General features: G+C 41.0%; 1 protein-coding gene and 1 pseudogene across 2 annotated transcripts in view; one reads left to right on the top strand and one right to left on the bottom strand.

The window, feature by feature from the left end:
* Positions 1–18834, bottom strand: part of TAFA2 (TAFA chemokine like family member 2) — a 479149-nt gene that overhangs the window by 421295 nt on the left and 39020 nt on the right. The gene's annotated exons all lie outside the window — the stretch shown is intronic.
* On the top strand, positions 4112–4230 carry LOC134937225 (5S ribosomal RNA; annotated as a pseudogene).

Here is an 18834-nt window from a genome sequence, read left to right on the forward strand (position 1 = left end):
ATAGAGTGAGAATAGAACCTGTGGCGAGAGTAGGAAGCCCACAAGGGGACTCTTTGCACTCGCCCTGCTACCGGTATTCTGGCGGGCTGCTGTCGAGATATTGACAGGCAGCATCCTGTCCGCCAGAAATATGTATGTATTTCATACACAGAGTGATTTTAAGTAAGCTATGCTACACAAACTGGCATACTGTAGCTCTCATTCCACATTATCCCAATGTTTACAACGAAACATTACATACTACATATGGCATTGGTGCACAAATAGAAGAACAAGTTCACAAAAACTGATGGATAGAGAGGCAGACAATTGTACACACACCAATGATTTTGCTGATTATTCTCCTCACTGGCATAAAATGCACTGATGTAGAGATCATTTTGTGTTTGTGAAGGGCAATGCAAAGCACTAGAGGACACTGAAATCCAGTTATTAATGAAACACTGTATCTTGCAATAATATCTTCTGGATATTATTCTGCTGCTCCTCATCTCGTATAAAACTCAATTAATGGAGAATAGTATTGCAAAACCTATTAAAACTTGCATACTTAGTTACAATGACACATCAAATCAATATAAAATACTGAGCTACAGCTAGATTTGTCCTTGGGCAAGCCCTAGGCTGTAAGGAGTAAAAACTAAGCAATTACTATTGTATTACAAGTGCCCTATCCGCTTAATGAAAGATATTTTGCAATCATTTGTTTTTATTTTACACAATTCTGACAAAGATGTTGTATTGAGTGCACAATAATACATGATCATTTTAAGTAAGATTCTGCATGTAATGTCAGACAGGTCTGCAGCGCACTCAAATCATGCTTAACTGCAATATGTTCTCTCTAGATTGCTGTGCTCTAACTATATATTTCAATGGAAATAATGTAAATAAAGAAATAGCAACGTACACAGCACACATAAAGCTTTCCACAGCTTAAGAATCAGAAAATAATTTACAGTAAACAAACAGCACTCACAACTTTCTGGCTTCAAATGTATCATTATGATGATTAAAGTAAACCTCCCATATAGAGCTTGATTCAGAGGTCCCATACTGTGGACTATTATTCCTATTATTATTCTGACGGAATCAGTATGTAATGCCAGTGCACTGGATCCTAGCATTCTGAATACTGATGCCAGGATCCCACTGAAGAAAATCCGACAGGGGTCAATAGAGGGCACTCCCCCCTGTTCCCAAGTCCCTAACCCTCTATTCCTGCACCCTAACCCTAACCTACCCACTGAGGGGTTTATTTACTAAGCTTTAGATGGAGATAAAGTGGACAGAGATAAAGTACCAGCCAATCAGTTCCTAACTGTCATTATTCAAACCCAGCCTGTAACATGGCAGTTAGGAGCTGATTGGCTGTTCATTTATCTCCGTCCACTTTATCTCCATCCAAGTATTAGTAAATAGACCCCTCAGTGTCTTACTGTAACCACACCCAGCAGATGCCTAAACCTAACCCCACATCCTCTCTGTCTAAACCTAACCCTCCCTCCCCTGCAGCCTGACCCCAACCTACCCCCCCCCCCCCTCCTCACAGCCTGGTCCTAACCTACCCCAGCCCCACAGCTTAACCCTTATCTCCCATGTAGCACCTAAACCTATCCCCCCCTTGCCATCCCTAAACCTAACCCACCGGCTGTACGTATGATCGGGGTGCCGGCTGTCGGGATTTCAACGTCAATCTCCTGGCCCTTTCAGAGTTCCGGCATCGGGATTTTGACTGCCGAGATCCCGCCAACTGGCATCTTGTGAGAAATAATGAAAAAAATATCATAGTAGAGGTATGTTAGCAAGAGTTAAAAGAGGGGGTTATTGTAGTTTACAGTAGAGTTATTCAATAAAAGTTTAGCAAAGGGTATCTAATTTTTACAACTGTATTATAGTTTTTCTTTTAAAATGATTGTTATAGATTCCATATAGTATCTCAGCCAAACCTTATTTACAACTTTTTCATGACTGAAGAGAGAGAGGATATTATATTATTTTAGTGTTTTTCCAATTGATGACAATAATTGGTTGGTAAGTGGAGTTTAGAACATGAATTATTAATGATGAAGTATGTTTTTTATTGATGTTAGGGACACGGCAATTTAGAGTATGAAGGGATAGAAATATTTGTTATACCTTTTATCAGATTGTGAATTTTGATGCAAAATTTGGTGATATGCGAAGTCCACCAAATGTAAGTATTGAAGTCTTGTGATCACAAAAGGAAACAGGGTTGAATTCTGTCAGGGTATATAAGATTAAGGAATAACTGTTTAAGCAAAGTAACCGCACTCTGGGGGTAATTCTGAGTTGATCGCAGCAGGAATTTTGTTAGCAATTGGGCAAAACCATGTGCACTGCAGGGGAGGCAGATATAACATGTGCAGAGAGAGTTAGATTTGGGTGGGGTGTGTTCAATCTGCAATCTAAATTGCAGTGTAAAAATAAAGCAGCCAGTATTTACCCTGCACAGAAACAAAATAACCCACCCAAATCTAACTCTCTCTGCACGTTATATCTGCCTCCCCTGCAGTGCACATGGTTTTGCCCAATTGCTAACAAAATTCCTGCTGCGATCAACTCAGAATTACCCCCTCTGATTCTTCTTTTTGTGTCGCAAGTGTACAATAAAATATAATAAAAAAATTAAAAGAAAGCAATAATAAAGTAATTATCTAATACAGCAGTGGCCAACCCGTGGCTCTTGAGCCGCATGAGGCTCTTTCTTTATTCAGATGTGGCTCCTGACACTCAAACTCATATGGTCACAACAGATCTGAAAACCGCTGAACTCCAGCCAGACATGCAGCAGCACCACGGGGACTAAGAATTGAGGGAGCCACTGGCAAACAGAGGACATATAAGGGGCTACTGCAATGGCACGAGTTGGGGAGGGGGGGGGAGGGGCAGCTGTAGTGACATATGAGGGTGTGCTGGAGTGACACAAGGGGGAGTTGGCTGGAGTGATACAGGAGCGTGCTGGATGGAGTGATACAGGAGCGTGCTGGATGGAGTGACACATGGTGGAGCTAAAGTGTATTATATGGATCTGGCTTAAAAATGTATTTCATGTGGATCTGGCTTTTTCAATGTATTTTATAGCATGGGCGTGGCCTAGCAGGCACAAGGCTACACCCCAATTTTGCATGCGCGCCTTCGGCTCAATGTCGGCTCTTTGACGTACCTAACAAGATTTTTTGGCTCTTTGTCTCTGACTGGTTGGCCACCCCTGATCTAATAAGAGCAGGGAACATTACTGTGTTCAGAAGAAGGTCAGTTTGGTGCCGCACAGGACTATGAAAATATCTTTGTAATGTGCTCTTATAAAGTATGTCCCTTGTGAACCAACAGTGCACTGTGTCAAGCCACCTCTAGGTGAAACGGCCATCTGTGTTTAGTGGTGCTGAACAGTGCACAGTTCAGCCCACTCATCTCCTGGTATCGTATACTTGACGAATTTTTGGCTATTAAATTATCTATTATTTGCTAATTTGCTATTTCTATTATCCAATTACAGCGTCAAAGATCTAACGATTCAATTTATGCTCTTCACTCTTATTCTTGTACCTTAATTTTAATTTATTTTATTTTTCAAGCAATTACACATTGGTTATGTAGATTGTAAAATTAACCTATGAACCGTCATATACAGTGAGAAATTGTGCTGATCACAGATGTTTATGTGATGTCTCCAATAGCGGATCTTTGTTCCCTATTGTTATGCCCAGGGGATATCTCCAATAGCAAATTTTGCTTTCAACTGCTATGATTATAATATACAATATCTGAATTTGGATGCTTCATTACCATAGGGAACTTTGAGATACCTGTGTAATTTCTCACTAATTTTCAATAGGCCTAGGCAACCCGCCTCTCTCATCCACTGTCCGCTATATTTTTATATGACAGTGGACAGCAGAAGACGGGCCTTGAACCTATACATTTCCTTTATCTTACTCTTTCAGTACTCTCTCATCCTGATGCCAGCCATATAACTTCTCTGCAATGCGAAAGTAACAGAGAGACTGTGCACATTATTGGACAGCAGAAGTACTCTTTTCTGGTATGCGCCAATAACCATACACTCTCTCATTCACAACCCTTGTGATATTACTGCCATATCTCACTGGCTACGCCCAATCTCGCCTGATCTTGGAAGCTAAGCAGTGAGCAGCCTGATTAGTACCTAGATGGGAGACTGCTAGGGAATATTAGGTGCAGTAAAAAATACTCCTGTTTCCATGTGAAAAGCAGAAGTGTTGGAGCAACCTTTGACCCTTACCGATTTCAGATCTTTATTCTTTCTTCATTATAAATTGTCTGATCACAGACTCATATAGAGTTTTTCTTTGATTGTACATCTTGACCACAAACTTAACAATAGCAAATTAACCTTTACCAGGATATACCATCATGATAGGCATTCGATAATGGACTAAATTTATAGTCTAAATTGTTATACCAAATGCCTATGTGTTATATGTTTGAATTTTTCTGTCATGTTGAAATTTAACTTCTGATATTTTCATCTTTGGTGTCACTGTCACCTCAAATATTGATATTAACTGGAGAATTGGTACTCCTATTCCTTTTCTCTTATTGATAATTGAGAATCTGTCCACAGATTCATGATACAAGTGGGGAGACGTTAAAAAAATTTGATGACCTTCTCTAAAAGTATCACATGTGTGTCTGTGTACTATAATTTTATCATACTCTAATTAAAAGTTAAGTTTTATTTGATAAGCGTGCCCCAACACAGAGTCTCTCTTTTCTCTTTTTGAAATATTAACATTACTGTGTTCCAAGATAACAACTTATTGTGTACATGCTCAATGTTCACATTAGAAAAGTACTGAAATATATGCATTTAAGCTAAGTCATGTGTGAACCTGGCTTGTACTGTATATGCTCAAATTGGATGAAACGTATTTAAAGCATTATGTTAATCAACTTCAGGAATGGGGTAGAAGTGAGGTACATACTCGCCCACCAGGGAAGGCCACCACTGAAATTTTGGGCTATGTCAGCCACCCTGGCATCTAATGGTGCAACTGGATATTGTCATTGACTGTTGATTCGCAGTACTATATGTGCAGGGTTCTGGTAAGCTAATATTGTACTGATGCAGCTGTGTACTTCATTAAACATACTATTCCTACAGTTCTCCCATAGGTAGTTGCAATACTGTGATTATGATAGGCCATGACTACTATCATTTGGCTTACTGTAGGGGGGGAAGTGCCCTTAGTGCCGACCCCTAGTGTCCCGAACATCAAAATAATTTAATGAGAGCCTCATTCTTAGTATTAATTTCCCATTACATAATAGGATATGTATAGTGGATAATAATTACTGCCCCTATACTAGTTCCCACTAATACAATAGGAGGCTCTTAGTCATTAGCAAGCTCCAATATATGCAGGGCATACTCCACCTCTGAAACTGGAGGCGGAGCTGAACTTCACTGAAAACAGAAGAGAGAAATGCAGTAAGAGACAAAATAAATACATTATATTGAATTTTACACAGTAATGTGTGTATGTTCGTTATTTTTATAGTTTATTATAATATTTGTCATGTATTAATGAAAAGTAGCAGCTTTTATAGCTAGTCACATACTCTGGACTTGAACCTTAGGAATGTTAGGGACCCACCTGATGAGGTAGTAGATGGGCACATATTGTTTGGCCTAAATTATGCTTAGAACCTCAATTTTATTCCATGTTAAATCGCAGAGTTTATTGTCATTGATTACTATAGTTCTTAGGGGGTAATTCAGACTTGATCGCTAGGCAGCGATCTTTGCACTGCTGCGATCGGATAGTCGCCACCGGGGAGTGTATTTTAGCTGTGCAAGTGTGCGAACACATGTGTAGCAGAGCTGCACAAACTGATTTTGTGCAGTTTATGTGCAGCCCATGACTTACTCAGCCGCTGCGATCACATCAGCCTGTCTGGGACCGGAATTGACGTCAGGAACCCCCCCAGCAAACGCTTGGACACGCGTGTTTTACTTTTCACACACACTCCCAGAAAATGGTCAGTTGCCACCCACAAACGCCTTCTTCCTGTCACTCTCCTTGCAATCGCCCGTGCGTTCAGAAATTTTGCACCATCCCGTCGCTGACCGGCGATCCCCATTGCTGCGGTATATCGCGTCTGTGCATTGCGGTGTATACGCATGCCCAGTTCAGATCTGATTACAGGCTGTGAGAAAACGCAGCCTAGCGATCAGGTCTGAATCGGCACCTTAGTGTTAACAGTGTGCATTCCCATTCTATTTTTTCTGTACTACACCATAGCTGCCTATTTACCTGGAATTTCTGGGAGACTCTCGACTTTAGGGTGAGTTTCTTTCATCATACCCACTTCTCCCATAATGAGTTCTGTACTACACCATAGCTGCCTATTTTCCCTGAATTTCTGGGAGACTCAAATTTAGGGTGAGTTTCTTTCATCATACCCACTTCTCCCATAATGAGGACAGAGCAGGAGGTAAATTGAAGAGTTTATTGTAATTGTTCTGATTATTAGAGTTCTTAGTGTTAAGTGTGCACCTGCATTTTATTTTTCCTGTATTACACCGTAGCTGCCTATTTTCCCTGAATTTCTGGGAGATTCTCGAATTTAGGTGGTGTTTCTTGCATCATACCCACTTCTCCCATAATGAAGATGGAGCAGGCGGTTTGATGAAGTGATTCACTATGAATTGCATCATTGCGACCCCCTCAACCTGCAACATAATGAAATGTAACTATATTGCAAGGGGAACCGTAGTTATGACCCAATTTGTAGCACCACACTGCTCTCCCTATTACTTTGACCTGACCCTACTTGGATCTCATGTAGAACAATTGTTAAAAAGTTAAGTAAGGATTAAAACATAAAGGTAATTGCAGCCCTTCTAAATATGTGTACGCAAACGTATGTGCCATTGAATTGCAAAGTGTTTTCGCTTGATGTGTAACTAAGAAAGCAAAATGATCAAATAGTATATGCCATATGTTGATTAAAATATTATTGTAATGCGTGCAGATATAACAAAATATAGAAGGTTTGTAGATAAAGTGCAAACTCCTATCGGGTGATATGAAATGTCCGAATTCGACGTGATAAAGCTATTCCTCACAATCAAATAAATGTGGTGTTCCGAATGATTTTATAAAGTTCAAATATCCATAGTGAATGTTCTTTCTTTCAGAAAAAGCCCCAAACTTCTTTCATATCCTCAATCAACAGACTGTATAAATTATCTTCCCCTTGTTCCAATTATTTCTGGGAATGGGTATCTCAGATAGGAAAAAACAGAAAGGGGTAAAATAGTGTAACACAGTTTTATTCAGGATAGTATAAAAACATAACTTTAGCAGCGTACGTCAGGATGAGGTGTATAATGCACACCAATTCTCATATGTAGTAAAAAGGGTTCTTTTCTGGTACCTCCCGGAAACAGGAATCCACCCTCAAGGTCCTAGGTAGGCAGTACTCAGTGTTCCTCACCAACGCGTTTCGGCTCAAGGCTCCAAGGAGCCGAAACGCGTTGGTGAGGGTGGATTCCTGTTTCCGGGAGGTACCAGAAAAGAACCCTTTTTACTGCATATGAGAATTGGTGTGCATTATACACCTCATCCTGAGGTACGCTGCTAAAGTTATGTTTTTATCCTATCCTGAATAAAACTGTGTTACACTATTTTGCCCCTTTCTGTTTTTTCCTATCTGAGATACCCATTCCCAGAAATAATTGGAACAAGGGGAAGAGAAGTTATACAGTCTGTTGATTGAGGATATGAAAGAAGTTTTGGGCTCTTTCTGAAAGAACATTCACTATGGATATTTGAACTTTATAAAATCATTCGGAACACCACATTTATTTGATTGTGAGGAATAGCTCTATCACGTCATATTCGGACATTTCATATCACCCCGATAGGAGTTTGCGCTTTATCTACAAACCTTCTATATTTTCTTATGCACTTGCCCGACAGGTGGGTTATAAGATAGAGCTGCACTCTGTTTTGAAGCACCAAACTTTTTCCCCATTTTGTACGTGTAGATATAACAAGTTTTTCAAATTGATGAGTAACTTACATGCTTATGGTTACCTGAGGGTATATTGAAATCGATTTATTTTGGTGAAAATTGTCTTACAGTATTTACTAAAAATCAATTTTGCATTCAATTTTCAAATTGAATTCGATGTGGATTCATGGTTGGAAGGGATTTAGAATTGAATGTATGAAATCCCTTCCTAAATCGAATCCCAAATGCCCATTGAAAACCCCAGCAAAATCAAATGTAAAATCGAATAGAACACCCTCATTGCTTCCTATTGGTCCAAATGTATCACATGCACAGAAATGAAAGGGAAAGCTCTCTCTTTACACTGTTTTAAACATGAAAACATAATTGATGTGTTTTTTGTGTGTTTTTTTGGGGGTTTTTTGCGCGATTATGCAATTGACGGCAGCAGAGCAAAATGTCACATTTTTTTGCAAACTGATATAAATATATATACTGTATATGTAATTTAAAAATACTTCTTAAAATGTTAGGATTTTTACACTATATTTCTATTTGGCAATTTATTTTTTTCCTTTTTAATGCATATTGGGGGTAATTCCGAGTTGATCGCAGCAGGAATTCTGTTAGCAATTGGGCAAAACCATGTGCACTGCAGGGGAGGCAGATATAACATGTGCAGAGAGAGTTAGATTTGGGTGTGGTGTGTTCAATCTGCAATCTAATTTGCAGTGTAAAAATAAAGCAGCAAGTATTTACCCTGCACAGAAATAAAATAACCCACCCAAATCTAACTCTCTCTGCAAATGTTATATCTGCCACACCTGCAGTGCACATGGTTTTGCCCAACTGCTAAAAAAATTCCTGCTGCGATCAACTTGGAATTACCCCCATTGTTAGAGAAATAATCTTCTTAAAATAAGTTTTCTGGCAAATTTGAAAATTCTAAGGAAAATCATAAAGTTAATTTTTATCTGATACCGTACACATCTCTATGTCTGCTCATTGGGGGTCATTCCGAGTTGTTCGCTCTGTAAATTTTTTCGTATCGCAGCGATTTTCCGCTTAGTGCGCATGCGCAATGTCCGCAGTGTGACTGCGCCAAGTAAATTTGCTATGCAGTTAGGTATTTTACTCACGGTTTTTTCTTCGTTCTGGTGATCGTAATGTGATTGACAGGAAGTGGGTGTTTCTGGGCGGAAACTGGCCGTTTTATGGGTGTGTGCGAAAAAACGCTACCGTTTCTGGGAAAAACGCGGGAGTGGCTGGAGAAACGGAGGAGTGTCTGGGCAAACGCTGGGTGTGTTTGTGACGTCAAACCAGGAACGACAAGCACTGAACTGATCGCAGATGCCGAGTAAGTTTGAAGCTACTCAGAAACTGCTAAGAGGTGTGTAATCGCAATTTTGAGAATCTTTCGTTCGCAATTTTAAGATGCTAAGATTCACTCCCAGTAGGCGGCGGCTTAGCGTGTGTAAAGCTGCTAAAAGCAGCTTGCGAGTGAACAACTCGGAATGAGGGCCCTTGTGCCTTGTTTAATTGACACTACTAGGGGGAAGTAGTGACTTTGTTGATACTCAATATGTCAACAAACTATATGTGGATGGAACAATACTAGCGTCATTATACCGACACAGTTTAAATGACACTTAAAGCATTTTAACCATGTCGGCAGTATCACATAATGCCTTACAAACATGTTTAAAGTTATATTCCCTACAGCGCCCGGCTACATAGGTAGCTGGGCAGGGTCACTAGCTAGCTACAGCGCCCAGCTACATAAGTAGCTGGCCAGCACTGTAGCTGAGCTTTCTGTTCATTGTTTATGGCATCTCTCCCAGCCCGCCCCCAGCCCACCCATAGTGTGCTGTGCTCAGTGTGTTATGAAGAGCCGTAGCATTCGGGTGGATGGAAGGGGGACATTGAGACTGAACCACTGGGAATCACTGAGCAGCAGCAGGAAATAATGTAAGTCAGTCTCTCCCTTTCTCTCCACTCACACGGACACTACAACTTAAGGGGAAGGGTGGTCCCACAAGAATGAGGAATGAGATGCTATAAGGGGCTCTACCAGGCATAAACTGTAGAAAATTTACCTGGCATAATGTATGGAGGCTCTACCTGGCATAATGTATGGAGGCTCTACCTGGCATAATGTATGGAGGCTCTGCATGGCATAATGTATAAGGGCTCTACCTGGCATAAAGTATAGAGGCTCTACCTGAGATAATGTATAGAGGCTCTACCTGGCATAAAGTATAGAGGCTCTACCTAGCATAATGTATAGAAGCTCTACCTGGCATAATGTATAGAGGCTCTACCTGGCATAATGTATACAGGTTCTGCCTGGCATAATGTAAAGGGGCACTACCTGGCATAAAGTATAGGGGCTCTCTACCTTGCATAAAGCATAAGGGCTCTACCTTGCATAAAGTATAGATGCTTTACCTGGCATAATGTAGAGGCTTTACCTGGCTTAATGTGTGGGGCTCTACCTGGCAGAAAGTATAGGAGCTCTACCTGGCATAATGTGTAGTGGCTCTACCTGGCATAACATATAGGGGCTCTACCTGGCATAATGTATATGTATACCTTGCATAATGTATATGTAGGGGCTCTACCTGGCATAATGTAAAGGGGCTCTACCTGGCATAAAGTATAGAAGCTCTACCTGGCATAATGTATAGGGGCTCTACCTGGCATAATGTATAGAAGCTCTACCTGGCATAATGTATAAGGGGCTCTACCTTGCATAATGTATAGGAGCTCTACCTGGCATAGAGGGGGCCCGCAATGGGCCATCCTCTCTTAAAACGGCCCTGACACTACGGTGAGGTGTAATGTGAATTGGTAATATTCTGTGGCCACGCCCCTTCCCCATGAAGCCTCGTACCTATATTTTGCTGCACACTGTCTCTGTTTTCAATAGGGAGAGCGAAGCTTCAATTCCCTTTCTGGCAGCAGGCACCAAAATGTCTACTTACAGGTCTAGACTTAAGCCTTGTAGTAGAAGCTTTGAAAATAGTGTTTTTTGAAAAACTCTCATAGTGTTGGTCAGCTACAATGATATCTATTGAGTGTACGCACATATCAGCTGCAGTCTGTGTATTCTGCTGTGGAAAAAGTTAACCACTAAAAGGGGTTCTCGTCAAACGCCAGCCAGCAATAGCCCTGTTACAGTATATATAGGACAAAGCAAAAATGATAACATTTCCTGGTGAAAACACCCATTTACTCCAGAAAATTTGTTTTCCACCCTTTAGTAAAACAACCACTGTCTTCTGCTGTATATCTATGCTGTATATTTCCGTTTAAATAAAGGATGCTACTCATGAATGCTGCATTATTGCCTCCCAGACTAAAATTTGCCAGCAAACCTCTGCTTGATTTCCACTTACATTTTTGGCATATTCATTATGTTCTGCCAAGCCTGATATTATAGCAGCACATAGGCAGCTAGGCCTATAGTTATACTCTTCTTTGGGAGAATCTATGGACATGTAATAAAAAACAGACACGTTGCAAAAAACAATAGGAACTCTTATCTTAGGGGGTAAGTCAGATCTGATCGTAGATGTGCTAAATTTAGCACATCTACGATCAGTTTCTCAGACATGCGGGGGGGACACCGAGCACAGGGCTAGTCTGCATGGATGCAAAAGCATGGCACGGCGATGCCTTTGCACCCGGTGAGTAGCTCCCTGCCTGTGCAGTTTCTGTGCACTGACAGGCAGCTGCGTGTGATGTCACACAGATGCTGCGGCCTTCCCCCACAACGGTCCGGACATGCCTGCATTGTCCGGACCGCGCCCCACCAATGGTGTTCTAATGCCGTTGCCACACCCCCTCCTGCCCTGCGACCGCCTCTGCCTGTCAATCAGGCAGAGTCGATCGCAACCCTAAAATACTGTTAGCACAGACAAGACAATAGGAGAGAGGTCCCTGTCTGTGACAGCTTACAATCTAGAGGATTACATTTAGTGTTGAGTGCTGGGATCAAATGACGAGACGGTGCCAAAAATTGTGGAAAACAAAATGAGCAGATCGCTGCATATAGCGCAAGATGCCATTTAATGCTAGGTCAAGTTTATCTTTGAATTAAAAAATGGTAATATTTGTGGAGGAATTGGTGTAGGAGTAGTAGCGTAGTGAAGGGGAAGGAAAGTGTGGAGGAGGCCCATGTGTTGCATCCTCCGTTTGGGCCCCCTCCTCTCTGCCGGCAGCGCTGGAGAGTCTGAGCCCTAGAGGGCACAGACTCTACTGCGCATGCGCAGATCATCGGGAAAATGGCACTGTGGCCATTTTCCCAGTGATTTCTCTACTGCGCATGCACCAAACAATGTGAAATTGGCAGCTGCGCCATTTTCACAGTCACCCACAGCACTGTTGACGTTGGCTCAGGACTCCGGAGGGGGAAGTATTTAAAAGAATTGGTGCAGCAAGTGCAGTGGGGGCCCACTCTGGACTCAAGGGCCCGTGTGCACCACACACACTGCACCCATTATAGATACGCCAGTGGACACCAACTGTATTTATTTATTTATTTATTATTTATTACCAGTTATTTATATAGCGCACACATAGTCCGCATCGCTTTATAGAGAATATTTTGCCCATTCACATTAGTCCCTGCCCCAGTGGAGCTTACAATATATTCCCTATCACATGTACACGCACACACATTCACACTAGGGTTAATATTGTTTGGAGATAATAAACCTACTAGTATATTTTTGGATTGTGGGAGGAAACCGGAGTACCCGGAGGAAACTCATGCAAGTACGGGGTGAATATACAAACTCCACACAGTTAGGGCCATGGTGGGAATCAAACCCATGACCTCAGTGCTGTGAGGCAGTAATGCTAACCATTACACCATCCATACTGCCCTGATTGTATAACAATATGTGTCACTGAATGGCAAAATACTATTGAGTATACGGACATAATAGCTGCAGTCTGCGTAGTCTGCGGGGGGGGAAAGTTAAGCAACTACTCAGTTAGAAATCCCAGGGCTTAGATTCCATTAGCTAGGAGCAGGGTGCTACTTAAAAGCAAGATAAACAAAGCCTCTGTAACAAAGATTTACTGAGCTGAATGGTGAATGTAAATGACCATGGGCCTTTGGGTGCACAGTGCCACTTGTTTTCTCATACTTACTGATAGTTATTCTTCCAGTGATACTTAAGACAATGCCTTATTAGTATAGATTTTGTTATTCAATAGCTTTCCAAAAACAATTATCCAAACTGTATTTCCTGAGCCAAAAATAATTGTTGTTACTAGTCACCAGCAATTTATAAATGAGTAATTTTTACTGGTCTAGAGGGTAAAAATAATAATAACGGGATGAACTTCAGTAAGCAAGGAGTCATTACACTAAAAATTACAGTAAAATTACAATAATTTGTAAACATTTATGACAGGATTTTGACATGAATTTTACATGTAAATAATCCCTGGTAAATGTTAAATTACTAGAACAGTATGTCAGTGTTGGACTTGGGCATGAAGGGCCCACTGGGGGAATGAAGTGCAGGGCTCATGTTTAGGGTTGTGGCCAATCTCCAGGGTGGTGTGCCAGTTGCCAACGAGGCTTGGCTAACTATTAGAGTGCATAGTCTGGGCCCCTTGATAAATATATATAGTAAATATTGCCAGTGCATCATTATAATTAGAGATGTGCACCAACCCCCATGTTTTGGCTTTGGTTCTGGTCTTGGATCTGTATCGCCCTTGTGTTTTGGATCTATATTTGATTTTGCCAAAACTGCCCTTGTGTGTTTTGGCCCGTTTTCTTCCTACAGTATTATTAACCTCAATAACATTAATTTCCAGTCATTTACAGTCAGTTTTGACCACCTCACAGTTCACAATATTGTTTTCATCCAGTTTAGGCCAAAGGCTGCAGCAGGCTGGCTGGTTACTAACCAACACAGCAGCAGCACAAACACGCAGCAGTTTATAGCACACCTATGAAACACTGCCACACAGCAGATATTAAAAGCACATGCACCGTTTAACAAACCAATGCTGAAATGCTTACTTTATTTGGGCCACCACAAAACAATTTTTTGGAAGGACTACCTCCCATCACTATTGAGGAGGTTGATGATGAGGGTGTTAATTACATTATAATCTTGTACAATAAATGTCATAACATGGAGGAGTTGTCTAGATGGCTAACATCCCTACCTCTACTAACTATGGCCTCCCAAATGGACCAGATGCCTTCACAAACATTGTCAGGATTTGGTTAAAAATAATCCCACACCCAAAGGTGGCTTTTTTGGTCTTATGCACAGGCATCACAATGGCTTTCTTTTTATCATGGGCAGGAAATGCAGCCACTGGTAGATGACTTACGCAAACAACATCCTCAGTGTCAGATAGTAGTACACACATATCCCCCTCATCCTGTTCCACTTACACACACAAATCCTTACTTTCTATTATGCCATCACCATCACCATCACCATCTTTACTTGTACTGCTCCGAACATGTGCAGATGGTGCAGAAATGGTGGAAGGAGGTTAAAGAGGCTTCTCTATGAGAACAGTGTGAGAATTATCAGACTCACACATAGCTGATGTGGACACCTCTAAATGTTCCTCAGAAATCTGTGACAATTCTGAACGCACAGTTTATTCTACTGCCTTAGTGGGTTTTTTTTTTTTTTACACCTCTTCTAGACTCTGGGTGAAATGTTCTTGCATCATCATAAGATGCAGAAGAATGCCTCACTGACAATTGCAGAAACAACATTAAAAGGCCAAGACCTGAGTCTTTCATGTTTCTCTGTAGCTAACTTTCCTTTTGATTTTTTTTTACTTTACTACTACTGTATAAAATGAAATAGCTTCTTTGATTTTGAATGCCCAGATTAAATCCCTCTATGCCCTTGGGCATCGGTCTTAGTAGAGCATCGACCTTATTAGTTGATGTTGACAGACTTGTATTGTTGTAACTGGTGACAGCACGAGCAACACTAGTATGTGCTTCTTGCTCTCCTCTCAATTGTTTGTTCTCCATATCTATCAACAAACACAAACTAAGTCAGGTACAGCACACACCACAATTGTTAAAACAGTGTACCACCTACAGTATCACAAACTACGTGTATGAGTCAGAAATAGTAATCTAACATTGCAGTTTCATTTCATATACAGTGTCACACAATACGTGTATGAGTCATTTATAGTAATCTCACACTGCAGTTTAAATTCACCTACAGTGTCACACAATAATTGTGTGAGTCAGAAATAATAATGCTGCAGTTCATGTTCACCTATAGTGTTACACAATACATGTATGAGTCAGAAATATTGATCCAACACTGCGGTTTAATTCTACATAGTGTCACACAATATGTGTATGAAAAAAGTGCCCAAATTCTGTGATTTTATTTTTGTTGTCATTTAAAAAAAAATTACAAAATCAAAACCAGTCACGGCATTTAGGCAAAACCAAAATGGGCGATGAATTAAAACCAAAACCAGACAAAATGGTCCGGCACTCATCTCTAATTTATATACATCACTCATGATGTCTATAAAGCTATAATAGGATTAACTCAACAGAATATTAGGAGAAATCTTACAGTATGAAAGGGATGAGTCCAAAATCGTAGAAGCTGGATTGTGGTGGTATACTTACATTTGTGACCCAGCAGGGGGTATATTTACTAAAGTCAATTTTGTTCGATGGTCAGTCGATTTTAGTTAAATTTTTGTGTTCCAGGGTCTAACTCACACATTTACTAACAGATGATTTTTTAAATCCATAAAAAAAATATCTAAAAACATCTATTAGTAAATGTGAGATTTAGGGGTAAATTTACTAACAAATCGATCTGGGTTGATTTTTGGTCAATGTTTGATCAATTTTGCGTTTCACAGTCTAAATTGCACATTTACTAACGGATGGTTTTTGACTTTTTTTTAAACAATGTCATTAATCATCTTTTGGTAAATGTGTGATTTAGACCCTTAAACACAAAATCGATCAAAAAATCTACCAAACATTGGCTTTTAGTAAATATGCCCCCATCTGTCTCCTGATATCTGTACTTAAATCTAGTTATTCTTTTAGTTTGCGGAGGTTCGTCTCTGCACCTTTCACCAGCTCCTGCCCTCCAGAGGACTTTCAGAAAATGTTGGCAATTTTGTTATACCACAGTCCTGGCAGATTAATTTGCTTGTATTTGGCCCTTTTCCATGTGTTGATAGAAGACTGCACTGCTGCAGTAGTAATCTTACCCTAAACCCTCCAGTGGCCCCTGGCTACCCGAACATATTCAACCCATCCTGGCTCCAGGTGTATACACTACAGACCTTACCCCTCCTGCCCCAGAGACATACACTCACCACCCTACCCCCATCCCCCTAAACATACATTATGCTCTCAGTCCAGGGACATACACTGCACACCCTAACCACCGGCCCCAGGGACATACACTGCCTGCCCTACCCTCCTGGCCCACCCTGCCACCCCATATTGTTGCCAACCCAGGCACCGCACATCAAAATAAACTACAGCTTCCAGCAGCTCCTATGCGCTTTTCCGCTTATGGGGGCAAAAAACATACACTAGGCGCTGTATCTAATGAAGTCTGAGTTTGGCGGCCCTGCGGGATAACGGATGAACTGAGACTTTTTTTTTAAGGGGCAATCATGTACAAGGCTAATACATGACTGGTACATAATTGTCTCTTTAAAATAAGTCTGAGTATGGCCTGCATCCCGCACAGGCCACCGAACTCAGTTTTCATTATATCCTGCCTAATGTGTTTGTTTTTTTCCTGTGGGGACATTGTGTTTGGGTTTTTTTTTCTGTCATGGGCAATGTGTTTGTTTATTTTTCCTATGGGGGCTAATGTGTTTTATTTTTTCTTGTGCAATGCTTCCCGTCTGCATATGAGTTGCACCGAACATGCATCCCGATGATATTCATACAGAATTGCAGTACAGATTCTGATGCATGCACCAGGGCATACTTAGGCAGTTACAAAGGGTTGGCTAATCAGACGCAGGTGTAATGTACTATGTGTGTTGCATAAAGTGGTTACGTATACAGATGCTGAATTGCTTCACTGGAGGCCATACTCAGACAGATGATCTGCATCTAGCTTAGGAACTTAGGCCTGGAGAAAACTTCAATGATGCAACCAATAGTGGCATCTAAAGATGCACAAAGCATGATTGCAGCATCTGTAGAGACTGAAAGTGGGCAACTTAGTCCTTGCATATTCGGAAGCACAGATGTACATCAGGGAAGGGCATTGTAGTGGTATTAGCAGAAAGTCACAGATGCAGGAGGCAGTAATGACTCAGAATCAGGCCCTATGATGGATCTCACCCCGCTCGACAGACCCCACCTCAACAGAAATTTACCGGGCTTGTTTTCATCCCAATCCACCCCTGCCTATAGCTGATACCTGGAGAGCTACACCAGGCTTCACAACAACAGCGAGCCCATGTTCAGGGAGGACTTCTTAAAAATAAGCCTTCCCTGCTCATCAGCCCTCTGTGAATTGTTCCTGTGGGTACATGGCGCTCCACCCATATGTGACGTTGCAACGTGTGACTTTGTGGCAGAATACCATGCCCTAGAGCTTCAAGTGAACTAAGATCGCATTGCAGAATTGCAGAGGAGAGGGCCGAAAGATCAGCCATTAAAGGAGGTAATTTTGTGTAGGGATAAGGTAGCAGGGAAGGGGATCAGTCTATTTTGTCAGTCCTTGGCCCACAATCTGTGATGGTAGCCTTATTTTGAATTGAGTACTTCCTCTTTTGGGATCACAAAAAATGGCACAGGTACATGTGGGGTTCCAAAAAAAAGAAACAGTACCATGTTGACTACCAAAAAAATTGCACAGCAATATGTGGGGTCCCAGAAAACTGGCACTTTTATAGTAATATGCGGTGATATGCCATGCCATCACCTCAGAAGGCACCCAGAGTTAAGCTGCTGGGGTTGACTTTGCAGTTCTGGATGAGCGGCTGTATATATACTGTATACATATAATCCATGTGAGAGAGAGGGAGAGGGAGTAAGAGAGAGAGAGAGAGAAACAACATAAAGGCCTTCTAAGTCTCAAGATTCTATGCATGTTATCAACATCTTTTATGCATAGCTAGCAGGACAAGCTACTTCACTTTCCTAAATAAAGAAAATAGAAATTAGGTTATTAAATTAGCTGGATGCGTCAGACCATAACAAATATAAACCCCTTTATTCTAAGGGAACATACAAACATACAACTGCTCAAATTGACAGATATATTATGCAAACAAAAGAACAATATGTAATAATATATTAATTTGATTGAAACTTCTCAGTTTGTAGCAGTGACTAAGGATTACTCTATTGAAATGTTATCACTTGGTTAAGAATAAAAATTAGCACCCCTTAAGATCTATACTGTTACCAGACTTATGTAAAATATTCATTCCCTGTGCCCCCCCCCCCCCCCCCCCCCCGCCTCCTCTTCAGATATTCATCTGGGGAGGCTGACTTCTCTTATAGCCCTAGCTAATGCCATATTTGAGGTATTTTCCATCCTCTGAAGGTCTTAGTCCATGGTTTTTGTGGTGATAAGTTCTAGTCTTATGAACTTGTGGAGCCACTCTTTGAACTGGTATGACTGACAAGGAATCCCACCTGGGTTGGATGTTATGCTCTAACAGATATCTAGTAATTAAATACTTTAATTTTAGTCCCTGGGATAAGATGTCTGAATATTGATAGCTCATAAAATTGTTCAGGCACATGATTACAAACAGTGTCCTCTTAAATGCTGAGAAATG

Source organism: Pseudophryne corroboree, chromosome 6 (assembly GCF_028390025.1).
Source record: "Pseudophryne corroboree isolate aPseCor3 chromosome 6, aPseCor3.hap2, whole genome shotgun sequence".
Classification (NCBI taxonomy): Eukaryota; Metazoa; Chordata; class Amphibia; order Anura; family Myobatrachidae; genus Pseudophryne; species Pseudophryne corroboree.